General features: G+C 40.0%; 1 protein-coding gene across 1 annotated transcript in view; it reads left to right on the plus strand.

Annotated features, from left to right (window-relative positions):
• Window positions 1–2518: 2518 nt before the first annotated feature.
• LOC109401161 (formin-like protein) overlaps window positions 2519–13942 on the plus strand; it is a gene marked incomplete at its 3' end in the record, with an annotated part of 264398 nt that continues 252974 nt past the window's right edge. The window contains 1 exon segment of the mRNA XM_062842861.1: window positions 2519–3858.

Below are 13942 nucleotides of genomic sequence, written 5' to 3' on the forward strand. Positions count from 1 at the left end.
ATCCTTCGAAATCGAAATCTACAGTAAAGAAACCATCAACAATTTTAATGAGAATTTGGAAAGAATCAAGTGACGACTTTACCAAAGATCCCAATATAATTGAAAATTTATTAAGACTTGAGAATATAAAAACACAATCAAACAGAAAAGATATTCTCTTTTATACTGGTTTATCCATTCCTGAATAGCATTTGAAAAGTTTTACCTATTTCAAGTTGAGAACTATGTAACGAAGACAATGTTGTGGAGGTTTTTTAGCTTGGTGAAACTGGCAGCACTGGAACAGCTCATGGTATAGCACTGGTAGAAGGCAGTAGAGAACTGAAAGGAAAAGTGTTGGGATGTTTGTGTCTCGGAGCAGCAGTAAAATACTATAATGTAAGTTATATTTAAGATTAAAATGATTGAATTTATAATAAAAACTAAATAAAATTCCAGCATTGAAGCTGACCGCAAAAAAGGCTGCTTTCAATAAGTATTTGTTCGCCCTAAACCCACATCACCCCAACAGACAAGATTATCCATCTCCTAAAGGTCCTTCAAGTGAAATTCATGTTGCAATTCCTAGTTTTTGAAATTGATTTGGAAGAATTTCAAAACGTCATCTACTAGACATCCTGTAATCTTATTTTAGGATTCAACAAATTTTCAATCAATGTACAGTGGGAAAAATAGGTATACAATGCGAATAAATTCCATATCTCTGCTCGGAGTCGATGGACTCGAATGAATTTTTGACACAAACTGCAAAAATCTCTACAATTTCAGATAAGGAGGGTGTCATTCACCGCACGATGCTGTAAATCAGCGAATTTAGCTAATTTTACCCCACTCTCTCTATCATACACCTTTTTGAGAAAATCCTCATCTATTCCCGACTGGCGCGCAAAATAAATGACTTATTTAACTCGTATTTGTGTAAAAACTTCCATAGTATCGGCAATTCCGTACTCCGGGCGGAGATACATGTGAAATTTCAAAGAAATAGGGGATATCGGGGTTATTTGGAGATATTTCAATTTTTAAAGCCGTGCGGTGAGCCAAATCAGCTTCATTCGATACTACGGAAGTTTTTACACAATCACGACTTAAATAAACCATTTATTTTGCACTTCAGGAATTTCCGAAAAAGGTGAAAAAGAGAGAGAGTGGGGTAAAACGAGCTAAATACATTGACTTCCAGCATCGCGCGGCAAATGACACGTTCTTTATCTGAAACTATAGAGAATTTTGCAGAAATAGAGAATTATGTCAAAAATTCATTCATATCCATTCACTCCGAGCAGAGATATTGAATTTATTTGCGTTTTATACCTATTTTTTCCCATTGTGCAATGCTTACAGGCATCACAGGGCTCAGCAAGAAAATCCGTACGAATTTTCGAAAGCGCTTGATGGAGTTTTTAAAAGTATGTTTGGAACATAATTTCTCGAAAATAAATGTGGTGAATTTTCAAGAAAAATTCTAAATGAGTTCTAAGAGAGTTTGTCGGCATTATGGCAGACCTCTTAGAAAATTTTCCATGGAAATTGACACGATTCATGAAGGTCTTTTTAACAAATTAGGAAACTTTAACATGCATTCAGATATTTCCAATAAATTTACTGTATTTATTTTCGTCAGTATCAGAAATAATATTGCAGACCATATGGATGAATTTCTTGCTGAAGGATTTTTGTATTATGAAATTTAAATATACATACTTGCAAAACTTGTGACAAAATTGTAGCCACAGGATCTGAACATCTGGAGAAGCTCTTAGAGTAGTTCTGACTACAAAACAAAATCAAGATGTCATCCTAATGATGTTCGAGGAATAATGTCTTTCTAAAAGGATTTTTATCTGAATGAGGGAGTTTTTGGTTGACGTGTATCAAACATTGTTTCCAGCGTATTAGATAGACAAATTCTGAAGAAATACTGCCAATATACCTTAAATCCGTTGGAAAAAATCTGGTTCAGTTTACTTGTTTTTTTTTTCTTTCTATTCTTTCACTCCTATAAAAACCAGGAAAATTCATAAAATTTTATGTTATCTCATGAGCAGACCTTTAACCTTAGATTTACATGACCTGGAATTTTCAGTGAAAGTGACTGGAAAGTCAGGGAAAGTCAGGGAATTTGATTTTCAAAATTGAGTCGACACCCTGATTAAGATTAGGGTTGTAGTGTAAGTCTCTAGATTTATTTTTCTTCTTAACCATTTGACCGAAGTGTATTTTCCCGCTGTGCCAATCGTCCAATACACCTACATCCGACACCGTTGTTTGCGTACCGTCGCTGATGTTATTGTTACCATTACCACTATCGTCGCTCGGTTGTATTGATGTTTATTCAGCTTCTTTCTTTCTTTCGGCTTTCGCTGCTTGCAGCACGTCTGTCGCCTCATTGCAACGCAATAACACGGACACAGTTGAGCACCAGTCCAGTAGGTGTATAGCCAGTAAGTCAAGACATTGCCGCCGCGTCCAGTCGAGTCGAGTGTTGTTGGTTTGGTTGAGTCAGAGTAGTGTTCAGTATGCTGGAGAATGTTGTGACGCGAGGTCGGTTCTATATCATCGGGCGGTTCGAGACTCTGTGTTAGGACTTGTTAGAAGCAAAAACAGTTGAATGATCACCATATATTCCAATCATTATCATCGTTATGAGCGGGGAATGTGTGTATGGCGGTGTTTATTGTTACTGGGTTGATTTGTAGCGAAACGTTGTGTTCTGACCTGGGATGGACAGTGTAGTGTATTGGGAACAGGAAGTGCAGAACTCCGAATAACCCGCATATAACGTATCAACCTTCAACATACGATGTGTTTTTGTGAATGTTTGAAACCCTGGTGTAAATTCGGATGGATGCTGCTTAGTTGTGAACACCAGGAAAGATTGGTGTAATTCCTAAGTGAAGAAAGTCTGAAATACAGCGTTGAGTGGGACTGTTCAAAAAGTTCATGGATGCGTTTTGTTCTCAAATGTAATTCAATTGGCGAATAATTTGTGTTCTTCTAAATCTGTGGTTTAAGTAGTGTATGTGCGCTTACCATCAATTCTGTGTTGAAGGGAAACTGTGAATGCTAAGAAGTTCATTAACGAGAACGAGCAACGGACAAAGAAGTTTGGGAAGTTGTAGAAATCTCAGTAACCTGTTGCAGCTGATCATTACAAGAAGTGAGTTTTAAATAAGGTTTGTCAAAATTGCTAGTTTGGTCGAAATTGTTCAAGTGTTATATGAAATATCCAACTAAAAATCATTCACTGAAAATTTAAAGCGAAGAAAGTAGTGCAGTCTAGTGAAGAAACGTCGTATACTCAACGGTGAAAATAAATGTAACGTTCATGCGACATTCCTGTTCAGTGATTCCTGGAACAAGAACGCCAACAGGCCAACATTATTTTATCGGAATCTAAATCTGGTGCTGGGGCCGGTCGTTCTTCGTTGCGTGTGCAGCCAGCGCCGCCAGAGAGAGGATCGGTGTTCGTTCTCGGGCGGTTTTGCTGCTTCTTCTTCGGTCGGATACCCGCAGCCGCGCGCAGTTAGTTTGTGTGTGGTGTGGCTTGGGATATATTCACATTAGTTGCGTTTTTCTTCCATCTCTGCCCGTACACAACACCGCAACGCAACACACAACATTCATAATTCAAGTTCGTCTCGTCTCTCTGGTTTGGGTTCTGGTCTGGCTTCACCGCATCGCCTCCACCAGCCACCTCGCTAATACTAAGCCCTAGGGTCGGTGCTTTGTGTGTGGATGGAGTGGAAGCACCAGAACTGGCGATGAGAGAATATGGAACCGGCGACCGACCGGAGCTGGAATATAAGTGTTTCCGATTGTTCTGATTGCTCTTCTGCACCGAAATGCCAAAATAAGGTAAGTCGATTTGTGTATACATATTTATATGTGTTTGGATTTGAGTTGTGAATTTTCTATATAGTCTTTGTGTACTACCGTTATCAAATATTAAATTGCTGTAATGTTTTATTATGTAGAAGCTTTTTCAAACGTTTTATAAAACTGTGTAATTCAAAGATGTAGTTGTAGAATTTTAAAATACAGCAAGCTTGAGAAATTTCTTAGAACTTAGAATTTATGGTATTGATTTAAAATTACATATCATAGTTGACTTTAATTAAATGAAATGAAATAAGTTGACTGGCTTAATTGGCTTTTTCGGAGATATGAATACTACAGTCGAACCTCCATGAGTCGATGTCCCTTGACTCGATATCGACTCATGGAGGTAAATTTTTCCATACTGAAAAAATATTTCTGGGTTACTATGATGGTCCCTCCAAAATGCCTCCCAAAGGATTTTTGTTCCACTACTCGATATTTCCATGAGTCGATGGTCCCTTCAATATCGACTCATGGAGGTTTTACTGTACTTGAAGTAAGAGCCAGTAAGGAAAGTAATGAAAATGATCAAACTTAGAAGAAAAAAATAGTTTGAAATTTTCTTCGGTAACGTTCCGCAAACTACGCAGACACTGCATGCAATTTAGCAATAAATAAATAAATAAATATATCGTAGGGGGATTAAGAGCATAATGGACACCCTAAGCAAATGAGTACGTTAGGCCTGTATAACAGAGAAAAACTTAACATATTATCAGTTGGTTTTCAACTTTAGCTTGTTTCTTACGTATATCAAACATTTACAGCAGGTAGAATGTCTTTATTGTGAAGAAATAATGAATTGTAAACCGTGTGTTTTTAAGGGCTAACAGGAAAGGTACGGGGCGAAATGATCACCCATCGTGGCGTAATGGACACCCCTTCATATTTTAAGCTCACGGAGAAAAATTTCGTCCGTTTGAAACAAAAATATTTATGTTTATTCGGTAAACTGATCAAATTTTTAAAACTAAAATATTAATTTTTAAAACTAATTCAATTACATATTGATTTCTACAATGGTCCACTGCACGAATTTATGCTGGCCTGCTTACTCTCAAGGGATATTTGACGTTTGAGCGGTGCCGACACCGCTCAAACGTCAAATTTCGTGTGATAGTAAGCAGGCCAGAACATATTCGTGCAGTGGACCATACCCATTGAAGAGCCCCCCGTTCCGCCGTCGAGAACATAAACAAAACTCTCAAGTTCCAGCTGCAGCACCAAACAAGATTTCCTCTTGCAAAAAAAGTCAAGTTTCACCAAAAGTTTCCACGAAATCCCATTGATTTCGAGAGCGTATGTTATCTACATGATGCTGGCATTGAAAGTGCCACGCGGGAAGTGGGTTTTCCTAGAGAAGGAAATGACTTTGTAAAATGTATTGGAAAACAAATATTTCCGTAGGGCCGACCTGCCACAAAAAAAATACATTTGTTTCTAACATAACCTGTCAGAAGATGCATGTTTGTTTCAAAAATGGATTGAATTTGCTTCAAATGTGACGTTCGATTTGCTCCAAACAGTTTTATTTTTGTTGCCAGAACAAATTGACAATTTATTTGAGTTTACCTGAAATATTTTTGATTTTACCATGCTTTTTTCTGCGTGTATAACTTTCCTGCGTGGCACTTTCAATGCCAGCATCATGTAAATAACATACGCTCTCGAAATCAATGGGATTTCGTGGAAACTTTTGGTGAAACTTGACTTTTTTGCAAAGGGAAATATTGTTTGGTGCTGCAGCTGGAACTTGAGAGTTTTGTTTATGTTCTCGACGGCAGAACGGGGGGCTCTTCAATGGGTATTGTAGAAATCAAATTGAATTAAGTTTTAAAAATTAATATTTTAGTTTTAAAAATTTGATCAGTTTACTGAATAAACATGAATATGTTTGTTTCAAACGGACGAAATTTGTCTCCGTGTACATGTAGATAAGTCAATGAAACCAACGAAACGGCAGGAAAGAATTTACCCGATCTGCTACATCCGACTCTCTTTATGATACTCTCTACCTACCTTGTTGGCTATAAAGTAACTTTACTCCAACCCCAACGCCGAGTGTATAGTAGAGCAGTTGATGTTCCTCTCAATTTCCCCGAATGTGTAGGGTTCCCTGGGCTTCTTCAACCGCGCGTGGCCAGCAGCGCATTCGCGGCTCTCCACGAAGTCGCCGACCACTTCCTGGTTCCATGCTGACATTCCCATCAATCACAACCTCAGCGCTAACACCACTCGGCAATACCTCTGTTTCTACCCGCAATAATGTACGTTGCCTTGGTCGAGTTAATAGTCAAGCCTATGCTCTCCTCCATTCCTTCTTCAGAGAAGCATAAGCTTCCTCCACTGCCCTACGATCGATGCTGATAAGATCAATATCGTCCGCTAAATCGACGAGCATGTTCGACCGTGTGATGACTGTGACATTCCTCTACTTACCTGCCTCCTAATCGCTCCTTCTAGTACAATGTTGAACAGTAAATTGGAAAGAGCATCACACTGTTTAAATCTGAATTCTTGATTTTGATCAATCCAACGTTGCGCGTATCAGCCCAATTAGTTTTTCTGGACGACCATGCTCTGGCATTATCTGCGAAAGCTCATTTCCTACCACTGAATCGTATTTACTAGGTACTAACTTTCAGGCCTGAGCACCCATGGTGGTACAGAGGGCCGAATTGAAAGATCTCAATCCTGGACGATTGCCAGCCATCGCCTTGACCTGTGTTCTCCGCTTTTGATGACATCGACTATGGAGATCCACGTTGGCCACCATGCACGAATTATGTACCGCAGGTATCTGACCTGCAGCCGTTGAGTGTTCTCCGCTGATACACACCAAGTTTCAATGGCGTACAGCAGCACAGATTTCATGTTCGAGTTGAAAATTAGGATATTGATGCGTCGACTGATCTGGTCGTTTTTCCATACATTTCTCAAACTCGCAAAGGCAGCCCTCACCTTCTTGACCCGTGCACATATGTGGATATTGGTGCCACCATCGGCCGCCATTTGGCTACCAAGATATTGGAAACTTTCACATTCTCCACTGCTTGCCAAGCTACCGTGAAGCTGGAAGGGTTGACCGTGTTTACATCCAACGATTTGGTCTTGTTGACGTTGATGATGAAACCTGCCGCCGAGGAGCGATCGGCAAGATCATCGAGCTTACTCTGCTTATCAGAGCGCCGTTGAGCTAAGAGAGCAACGTCATCAGCCATTTTGAAGTCATTTAGGTGCTCCATGATAATGAGCTGCCACAGCAACCCACGATTTACGATGAGGAGAAACAGTAGCGGTAATAGTATATATCCTTGCCTCACTTTAGTAACAACCCGGACGGGATCGGACAAAACACCGTTGTACAGTACTCTGAACGAAAATGCCCTGTACTGTGCTTCAATGAGGCCGCTGATTTTCTCAGGGACACCCTTGCGCCTAAGACACCCCCACATGTTTTCATGATTGAGACGATAGAAAGCTTTTTTGTAATCAATGAACACCAAGTAGAGGGATTCTTGGAATTCATTGATTTGCTCCAAGGTGATACGGAGTGTGACAATATGGTCGACATATGATCATCCGGCACGGAATACTGCCTGCTACCGTCAATATTCTCCTATATCCTATTGAGGATCACTTTGCAGAGGACTTTGAGAACGCTGCACAGAAACATGATACTCTGCCAGTTGTCGCATATAGTCAGGTCACCCTTTTTGGGCACCTTTACTAAAACGCCTTGCATCCAGTCGACCCAAAATGTCGCGGTTTCCCATATGTTGCAGAATAATTCATGCAGCAGTTATCCAGATACTACGGGGTATAGCATCTCGGCTGATATGCGATCGACCCCCGGGCCCTGTACGATTTCATACTGCGGATGGCTGTTTCTATCTCCTGCACTGATGGAGCTTCGGTGTTGACACGGGTAATGCGTCGAACCCTTGACGGATCGTGTTGAGGTTTTGATGGCGTGGTACTTGGAATGGTTTCCAAAGCGCTCGAACCAGCGTTTCAGCTAACCAGCAAGGTCGGCCAAAAGCTGTCCAGATGTGTCTTTCACGGGCGTCATAGCATTCACTTCCTTCTCGAGAGCCGAATAGCGCTGACAAGCTATGGCTTTGGCTCCTCGCTGCTTTGGTGTTCCTTCGCTCCTCCATCTTTCTCCAGGTGTCATCTGTGATGCACTGCTTTCTCTGGGTGCGTAGTTCACCCAAATTATTCTCGCCGGTGGCGATAAAGGAATTCATCGCTCCATTGACCTTCTACCTTCCACCTTCCGGAATATCCGCAGCACGGTTCTCCAGCTAGACAACTAGCCACCTTGAGCCTTTTGAATCCTTAAAAATCGTAAGCAAATGCGCCTGACTTGGATTATAATTATTTGTCTATTCTTTTAGCAAATTAGCCATGCCAGGATAAACAAATGCAACATGTTTCGATGCTGCATTCATTAGATTTGTACCTCTAAAGTTTCGATGCAAAATTGACATTTTGATTTCTTTTCGCCTTAACTGTACTCCAGCAGTCCTCTACAGGGGCCTGATTGAACACGCCCTCGTCCGGTAACGCTGTCTCGAGATTCTGCGCGTATGCTGAGGAGACATCCGGCTATGTCAGTCGCCTCTTTGGTCGTATCGAGGCGGCCGTTGGTACCGTACTCTTTTGATTACGGAGAGTTTTTTACGCAGTGTGTCTATCACCAGGTAGTGATCAACGAACCAATCAGTTTACAAGTATTATTGATTTTTGATGCTTACGGACGGAAATTCACACACGAAATTATAAAACTTCAAAATGTCACATGTTTCTATGACATTCCGTTAAATTTTCCATCTCTGCTGGGAACCTATCAATAATCATATAATTTGATATTGTTTGATTTATTAATCATCAAATTTTAAATATCTCACGTAGAATTATCAAGTACTAGTTCCTCAACAAGAAAACTTTTGTAAAGGCTGTAGGTTGTCCAATTTGCAGCTGTTAATTTTATGCTTCCATGTATGTCTGACAATGCATTACACCGTGATTCTCTAACATTCTAACATCAGTCGAACGTCGACTAACATTTACTCCCACATTGTCAGTTCGTGCGTCCAAACACATTTCAACACACTCATAATCTTTTAAATGCCATTGTCCATTAAAATGATCCACCCTCCAATCCAATCAATGCTGGATGTTAATGTTGCACAACCTACAGGTTTATTGGTGCGCTTGCGTACACAGTTCACTGATTTATACCGATTGCCATACGGTTCAATGTTCTATTGTTCCCCATCATGGCAAGAAGCGCCTATTTTGTAAGCAGTTTAAAGATGCGTTCTGCCACACACATGCACCTTTATACGTCTTTTTATGCTACAACTGTAAACCAAAGTCTAGGACTAGAAGAACATAAAACTTTAAAAAAGACGTGGATGCTTCTGGTGCTTTCCGGAACATTTTAACGAGCATTTTACGATGCAGTTGCACTTGTGCTACGACGATGTTTTTACGAAAAGTAAGTCATCATAAAAAGTGGGGGGAAACCACAGTCCGGACGAGTAACGGACATCAAATTCGAATATTTCAATTTTATTAGTTTTCGCGTTTCCTGCTGATTGAATAAAAGTAAATCGAACATTTACTGCTGACCATTATTTATTGTTCTACGAACGACCGGGACTGGCGCCTATAAAACCACACCTTTATTTGGCGCGCTACTAATAAGCTGGAGTTTCACACCAGTATCAAGTGTTGATTGTGGCTTGGGTGCATTTTCCTCCGGGGATTGACCGGACACCAGACTGCTGTCCTCAGTCTAATCTAGCGGCCGCTATTCAGCAGTTATAGTGCCTGTGAAAGGATTTCAATTGGCATATGGCATGTCGTATGGATGTTTATTGGACGTTCTTTCGACCCTTAGTTTACCGGTTTCCTTTCCATTGTCTGAACATGCACAAAAATGCATCGGTGCATTGGCCGTGGTGACATTGCATTGCATCACAACGCGATACACGATTGTGTGCACGTATTCCGATACATTGAACCATATAATGAGTTTCACCAACACTATAAAGCGCATAATTCGGATGCTCCCAAAACCAAAACACCCGAATCCTGGCTGGAAATACACGTTTGCAGTTTCTCTCGTGAAATGTGTCTCACACTACATTGCTGAAAACGCCGGTATGCCAATTCATGGTCTCTAGTATGTAGGTACTCACTCACAGAATCCTTCGTTGTTTAGATTTCTAGTAGAGTGAGTGAACTAGGTTCAATCATAGTGAACCATCTTGTTAACTTACACACTTAATTTTGATTACCGAGTTCGGTACTTTTTTGACGAGATTAAAACTGCTGAGCACCGAGCTCGTTCAGCAAAAATGCATTGTTTACCTTTTCCATACGATTTTGACAGTTGTTTTACTGAACCTCAGTAAAATCGATTACCGAAACTATCGAGATCGTACTGCTGTTATAATCTCGTCAAAAAAGTACCGAACAGGCAATTCAGAAATAAGTGTGTAGATACAACATGAAGAAGTTAAAATAGATCCATAGGGAACGTCCATAAATTACGTCACGCTTTGAGGGGGGAGGGGGGGTTCAGCAAAGTGTGACGACCCATACAAAAATTTTAGAGGTCCCATACAAAAAGTAGACATAGGGAGGAGGGGGGGGGGGTTGAAAATGGTAAATTATTGCGTGACGTAGTTTATGGACGTTCCCATACTTAAATTAAATAGTTAGGCTTGAAGAACTTTTATATATATATATTTAACTACATTTGCAAAACTTCTAAAAATCATCTTTCTTGTCGTTTTTGAAGATATTTTCACATGTTGACCGAGAACTGCTTTCGATGTATGGAATTTCATTCACCCAATAAAACACAAACACTTATCAACGAACGCATCTCGTATCATCATCGTATAGTAGAGAAAAGAAGAGATGAATCCTTGTTAATCGTTTTCATTGTCTGTTATGCATGCATTTCACACACAATCTTCTCGTCGGCAAGAGACCAATAACCGGTCTCCGCCCGCAGACAGTTTCCAGACTTCCTCTTTCATCAAGACCAAAACATACGAGATGAGACAGGAGGATACAGGAATCTGTTTCGGTGAATGTGTGTGCGCCCGTGATGCTTCCTTTTAATTTTGTCGGAGTTGTTATTATATTTTGCTTTAATTTCATTGCGTGCGGCGAACCGATTATGGTGTGTTTTTTGTTGTTCTTAGCTTCTTGTTTTATTTTTGGTACGAATTCTAGTGTACGTAGCTGGTTGGTTATTCTGCAAGTTATGTTCAGTTATTTGAGTTGTACGCAGGGTCAAATATTTGTCCAAAAAGAAACCAATGCTCAAGCATCTTGTTTGACTCGATCGAATTTCATTAATCTCCAAATGATGTTGTTTCTTGAGTTCTTACCTTGTCAAATATTTGACCCTGTGTACTACTGGCCTTACACATGAAGAGATGTTTGCCAAAGCAAGTCGTCGTCAGTTCATGGCTACCATGAATCGATTTGACACATATTTTTTTCACTAGATGGTGCTGTAGTATTATTGACTTATTGCAGATATTTGTCTATAAAATCATTCAGCAATTCGTCCCGATAAATCTACATGGATTTTTTTTAAGGATTCCATTCAGGTTTAATTTTGTAATGCTTCCTGAAAATCCTTTAGGGATTCGTCCAAGGATTCCTCGTTCCTCTCAGTATTCCACTGAGGACGCAACTTCAAATTTCATTCTCTGGATTCCTCCAGGAATTCCTCCAAATTTTCTTTCAGGTGTTTCTCGCGAAATACCTTCCGTGATCCTCCCACGGATTCCACCCGGTATACTTTCATCGATTTCTCACGGGATACCTCTACGGATTTCTTTAGAAATGTCACTAGGGTTTCCATCCAGGTATTCCTTTCGGGATTCCTTCAAAGATTCCTCCCGAGACTGCTTCATTGATTACTCCCGGGCTGGAATACCGTTGTTAATTGCTCCCGACTTTTTTTTTATTGATTCCTTCCGGAATTATTTCTGTGATATCATCCGGCATTACATCAGAGATTATTCCTGAGATTCCATCATAGATTTCTCCCAGGATTCCTTCTGAGATTCCATCCGAGATTTTTTACGGATTCTTTTTGAGATTTCATAATCTAGGATTCATCTAGTATTCTTCCTGGGTCTCTCGGAATTTCTTTAAATATTTTTCTCAGAATTCCATCAATGATCCTATCGGGATTTCTTTATAGATTTCACCCTGGATTCCTTTGGATTCGTCCCGATATTGATTGATGGATTCCCGGATTTCATTTGAGGATTTTTCCGGAGATCCTTCTGAGATTCCTTAATTGATTTTCCCGGAATTCTTTCCGAGAGTCCTTCCAGAATTCTTTCCCCGGTCATTCCTGAAACTGCCTAAAAGATTCCTCTAGGATTGTTCCTGGGTCTTCTGATATTCCTGTAGGTATTTTCCCAGGATTACTACATTGATTCCTCTTGGGTTTTCTCCATAGATTTCTACCAGATTTCCTTCAGAGATTTGTCCTGCTTACAAGGATTCTTTAAGGGGTTTCTTTGAAAATTTCTTTCGAAGATCCTTCTGAGATTGCTTCATGATTTTGCCCGGGATTCCTTTAGAGGTTTCATCCAGGAATCCTTCCGTGTTTTTTTTACTGATTATTTCCGAGACTGCATAAGGGGTTTTTCATTGATTTTCCTCGTAGTTTTTTTTTTAGAAATTCGTCCCGAGAATGATGCAGTGCTTCTTTAAAGGATTCTTCCCTAGTTTCTATCAGGGATTTATTCCGGATTTTCTTCGGAGATTTATTAATTGATTTCTACCCGGATTCCTCCATTGGTTTTTCCAAAAATTCTTTCTGGAATTCCATTAGCAATTCCTTGCGGAATTCCTTCATTGATTTCTTCCAGGAATTCCTCCAGACATTTCTTCAGGCATTCCTTGATTGATTAATCCTGGGAATCGTTTTTCCGAATTGATTAATCCTGGGAATCGTTTCTTCCGGGATTCTTCCAAGGATTATTCCTGAGACTGCATCACAGGTTTTTTTCAGGTTTTGCTCCTGGGATTCTTTTATGTGTTTTTCCCCTGGCTTCCTTCATTTATTTCTCCCAGGTTTCCCATAGAGGTTCGTTCCGAGATTCTTACAAGGATTCTTCCTTGGAGTTTCTCGAAATTCCTCCATTGATTTCTCCCGGATTTATTCTTTATTTTTTGATAATTCTCCCATTCCTTTTTGAGATTTCTATAGAAATTTTTCCTGAATCCTTTCAAAGATTCCTATAGATATTTCTCCCGGTTTTTCTTTGGGGGTTTTTCAAAGTAGGTATTACACAGATTTTTTCTCCAGAATCTTTGAATTATTCCATCAGGGATTCCTTCCATGAATGCTCTAGCGATTTCTTCTGGGATTTCTTCTGAGACTCCTTTGGGTTTGTTCTTAGGATTTCTTCCGAGATTCTCTCAGAGTCTCCTCGAGATTTTTTTTTCAGGGATTACCCCAAGATTCTTTCATGGACTACTAGCGGGATTCCTCCTCGGATTTCTTATGAAAATCGTGCCGGGATTCCTTCCGAGGACTCCCGGAATTACTCCAAGGATTTATTCCGGGATCCCTTTTACTAGCATTCCCCCCGATTTTTTTTCCTGATACGGGATTTCTTCAGATAACATTGCCGGGATTCTTGCAAGAATTACTCTATTGGGCGGGCAGATGTAGGAGTTTCTGTAGTAACGAGATTTTTATAAATGGTGGGAAAATATGCTTCATTCATGGATTCTTTCTTACGTAAAGATCCTGAATTAACCGAGAAACGAATCCATATAGTTCTAGCTTAGTATTTCAACTAAAGCAAATATTCCAACTAAACTATTTGAAATAATTCCTGTTGATTGAGGAAGGAAAAGGGCCCAAATTGCTGCAGTAATAAACGCGCGATTTTGGGTGATTTCGGGTGGGTTTCGGTTCCCGATCGATATGGAAACTTTTCGTAAGGGAATTTTTCTTGACTTCCTTGGGTATAGAGTATTTAAGTGACTGTCACAT

The sequence above is a fragment of the Aedes albopictus genome, chromosome 3, assembly GCF_035046485.1.
Source record: "Aedes albopictus strain Foshan chromosome 3, AalbF5, whole genome shotgun sequence".
NCBI lineage: Eukaryota > Metazoa > Arthropoda > Insecta > Diptera > Culicidae > Aedes > Aedes albopictus.